Here is a 4525-nt window from a genome sequence, read left to right as displayed (position 1 = left end):
AGAGAGACGGAGAGTAAAAAGATGCGAGTGGTTTAGAGTTGATCACCTGTTCAGGTTGTTTTACCTTTGTTTACCTTTGCTGTGGCGCATCACAGCCGCTGTAATTTCTGAACGTTCAATAAACAACAAACTTGGACTAATTATCTCGTTCTTTGTTAGTATACGTCATTTACAACAATCATCAAACATGGTAAATATCTTTCAATTTTTTTTTTTTTAATTTAAAACTACTTCCACCCCTGCCTACTTGTGAGTGTGTGTGTGAGCGTGTGTGTGAGACCAAGGCCAAATTAAAAGTTTGTGCATTCACATTCAATTAAAAGCCCCCCCAGTCCCTCTTTAATCTGCGGCTGCGGCGAAACAGCTGCATTTACTCCACACTGTGTTATTTCCTCATTGGCTGTTGAAAAAGGTTGATGCTTGTCTCCTCTCGGACGCCCTCACCTCCCCCCGAAAGCAAATGGACACATAGACATCTATTAGACATAGAGAGAAAACTGCAGAGATACCACACCATCAGAAATAGTATTCAAATGTTTACACAACAGGCGGCATCACCCTCTTCGTGTCATTATTCCCTTATCACGCCAGACGAAATAAGGCACAATTACAGAAAAAGATAGAACGCGGCACAACAAGTGGGGCGGCAGGGGGGAAGTGAGTAGTCGCTGGTAAACAGAAACTTAGGGCTTGCTGCTCTTTGATGGAAGGAGACATGAAGAAGCCCTCAACACTCCCACTACCGCAATTAAGCATTATTTGCTGATTGAATGCCAGTCAGACTTTCCACATCAGAGGCGCTGATGATCATTACCTACTTGGGCTGCTGTTTGCACACTGCTGAAAACAAAGGAGAGCAAACTGTTTGCTGGACAATGGCAAAGCTCTTTACTGTTTTTTATTTTATCTGTCAAACTGACGAAGGAACCGCTTGTGCACATTCTACATTTGGTTTCTCCCTGTGGCCCTACTAACCACAGGGTTTGGCTAAAGTCTAATTTTCAATGGTTGTGCACAGCACAGTGTAATTTCTAGTAAACTTTGTAGCACAAAGTCCAACTCCCTTCAACATTCATTACGTATGGACAAAGTATAGGACAAGAGTAGAACAAGGGCCTGGCTTCTACTCGGTTAGGATTATATTTAATTGATGAAAAGTAAAAGTAGTGCACGGTGGTGAATTTAATAAAAAAATCTGAAAAGTGTCTTTTTATTCAGCAGTCAGGTAATATGGACTGTTATTGTCGAGTTTATCACAATATTCTCTGGTATTTATTGTGATGACAGTAATGTCATCACAATAAATCACAATAAATACTAGATTATATATAATAATATAATCTATTAATAATAGATTAAAAACTTATAGAAGTTCTTTAAATTGTTTTCTGTCAATGGGTTATATTTCAGCAACTGAATTTAACTATAGTTAAAGTACCAAATCACAAATATGGCTGATTAAATTTCACAAAGATCAGCTTACTATTTGTTCAATAAACTCCTTTAAGACAAGAGCTACAATAATAAAGTTTTATCAATAAACACCACATAATAATTGCATTTAAATTGTGTTTGTTAAAGATATTAAAGTTTATTTCTGCTCCCATAGGTCAACAGTAAAACAAATGTAAACATCATGCACAGTTTAGCATGATGTTTGCTAAATTGTGCATCAAGATCCTTTAGGCACTAATTTTTAAAAAATCAAGGTGAGAATATGCATATCGAGACATACTCCAATTGACTTTAATAAATGTTATGTAAAGTTTTCCCTCAGGCAGGCTGTAAAATACCACATATTTCCCATCCACTTCACAATAAGCTCTACTTTGTGTTGGTCTATCACATGAAATCCCGAATGAATTCAATAAAGTTTGTGGTATGTAATGTGACTAAATGTGGAAATGTTTTTGTCCAAGACACTGTACTTGCAGTTTTACCAGATATGAATGGGCCTCTTAATTTCTAAGCCTGTGCATGCATCATGACTCAACCACTTTTTGGGTGGCCAGTTTCCTCCTCTGTGAGAGGTAAGAGTAAGACAACAATAAGGCGGTCAGCAAAGCCAGTCTAGGCGCCTGATCCGTCCTAAATTTAAACCTGTAGACAGACAAGTCTAGCCAGTGGGCGGCCTCATTCCAGGCCCAGATCATCCATGGAACGGAGAAAGACAAACAGCCGACCAAAGAGTCAGCCTACCAGCCCTGAGGCTTTTAAGTCCATCCTCTGCCATTTATTCCCTTCATCTGTTTTCTCCCTTGACTCGTCTTCGATCTCTGACTTTGAAATTGCTCTTTACAACTTCTTCAGCCTTTAGACCCTCCATTTGTGGGCGTAAGACAGCATATATTAGAGTACTTAGAGAATCATTGAGCTGACGAATAGCATGCTGTCAGGATTCACTTACTATTCCCCTTTGAAAAAGAAAACCTCAGGCACGTTGGAGGCGATGGGTTTATGAAGAGGCAGGAAACGTATACCACATCTGTTGGGAAGAAAGAGTTGATAGTTACTCTACAGATTGTCAAACTGTTGGCTTGTCTTTTGAATATTAAAGTAAACCCCAGTTGGACGGACAGATTGCACTGGACGTACTGGTCTTGGGGTTAAGATAACAGCAGTCTGCTGTTCTGGAAACCAATGTTCTTGCACATGGTTCTCTTATCTCCTGTAAAAGAATTTGCCTCACAAATTGTGTAATAGAGAGTCCATGTGGTCTCGGTGGAAAAATGGAAAAAAGAAAAATCGCACATGTTCACTGAAACAGTGCTGCCATTGTGCTGCCTTTTGTTTGCTAGATTTTATTGCCACTCTGAGAATCAGCCTGCTGTTTATGTGACACAGAGATCTTTTGGTTTTTACTTGTAAGTAAAAACCAAAAGATGAGTGTGCTTCAGCTGCAGAACATGTAAACAGACCCCTCTGGTGCTGAGCCATAGGCAAAAACAATCGAAAGGGGGGGATCTATACGGACCATACAAGCCAGACTGCGTAGAGGCAGACGAGATGTGTTTGTGTTCTGGCTTGGTCCACCTTCTTACCCCTCCCTTTCTCCTTTTTATCTCGTCGTCTTTTCTATCCTGCCTTGTCTCTCGAATGAGAGAGGCAGGAGAAAAATGAAGAAAGACGAAGACTGAATAGTCTTCGTCTTTCTTCATTTTTCTCCTCCCTGTAATCAGCGCCTTTTGAAGTGGGCCGAGGAGATGGATTAGAGTGGGACCTACAGGGTCTTTGACCCGGGGTGAGTTGGGACGAGTAATTAGACAGGGAATTAAGAGGAAGCCCGGCCCCTCTCTCATGTCTCTCTTGTGAACTGTAAGCCCTGTGTAATGTTGTACATTAGAGTCCCACATTAGAAGACTAGAAGTAGTGTGGGGAATAGAAATTGAACATGGGATATCTTGGGTTAATAGACTGCTGTTTCTAATAACTCAACCTCAGGACAGAGACAGGGACTCGAGTGTCAGGAGGCGTGGTTGGTGGTGGTGAGATAGAACGCAGGGACCCAGATGAAGATGATAATGATGATGAATTTAATGAAGGTAGCAGCTTGAACAGACAAAACAAGTAGGCAGCACAGTGAGCGGAAAATAAAGCTAACACTGGCAGCAATAGACAGAGCAACAGAGCCAACGCCGACACAGGACTTAAGCAGTTCTACTGTGACGACGAAATAATCAGAAAATCAGGACTAACAGTTCTACTGAGAAAGTGAACTGAAAACTACAACGGACGAGGAACAGACGAGGTATGACGTACGACGAGGATTCGACAAAAGACAAAGACAACAGGTGGGACTAAATACACAGGGAGGGTAATCAAGGAATGAGCCACACCTGGGAAGCAATCAACGGGGAAGACGCAGAAACAGACTTAGGACAGAAACTGAACACAGAAAAACCTTAAAATAAATACACGGATCATGACATCGAGTTTGCAACTTGAACTTGAGTTGCAAATAGGGCTGTTGTAAACGAATATATTAATAATCGAGTAAACTATTGATTATTCTTACCATTAATCGAGTAATCAGATTTAAAAAATGGTAAAATAAAATATTGGTAAATCTGGCATAACACCAGTGTTACTATATCAGATATCAATATCAGTCCAATTTTTCATATTTGAGCATCCCTAGCAGTTACTTCTTTGTAGTTTAGAAAACTAACTTGTAGCAATAATAGCAATAATAGCTCACTTTCTAAGTTAACCTGAAGAAAAGTTATACAGAGATCTGAAATTATATTCAATTTAATAATAAAGCTCACAAATAGGCTTATATAAAATGTCTATGATCCAGGTTTTAGCTTATGTATTCATCTTCAGTGAGTTTAATAGATGAACTCTCACCTTGCACCATACCTCCCAAGCTCTGGGTTTGAGAATACGGAAAATGTTGCCTGGAGTGGGGGGGCTTGGAAGTCCAGGGGAAAAAGACGACCGGTAGACCAGGGGACAAACGTAAAAACTGGGGTTGAGGAGGGGGTTCATCACACTAAGAAACTCATCTACCAGCTATGAACCG

At 40.3% G+C, this 4525-nt stretch overlaps 1 long non-coding RNA gene across 1 annotated transcript in view; it reads left to right on the top strand.

Moving 5' to 3' along the window:
• The window catches only part of LOC107835158 (uncharacterized), a 15220-nt gene extending 11185 nt beyond the window's left edge, over nt 1-4035 (top strand). The window contains exons 2-3 of the long non-coding RNA XR_001660987.1: nt 1874-1879; nt 3953-4035. This is a non-coding gene — a long non-coding RNA (uncharacterized LOC107835158). The remainder of the gene's footprint in view (nt 1-1873; nt 1880-3952) is intronic.
• Nucleotides 4036-4525: the final 490 nt, after the last annotated feature.

Source organism: Poecilia formosa, unplaced genomic scaffold (assembly GCF_000485575.1).
Source record: "Poecilia formosa unplaced genomic scaffold, Poecilia_formosa-5.1.2 Scaffold1104, whole genome shotgun sequence".
Taxonomy (NCBI): Eukaryota; Metazoa; Chordata; class Actinopteri; order Cyprinodontiformes; family Poeciliidae; genus Poecilia; species Poecilia formosa.
The sequence above is the reverse complement of the archived record's forward strand: the minus strand, read 5'-3'. Positions and strand labels throughout refer to the sequence as shown.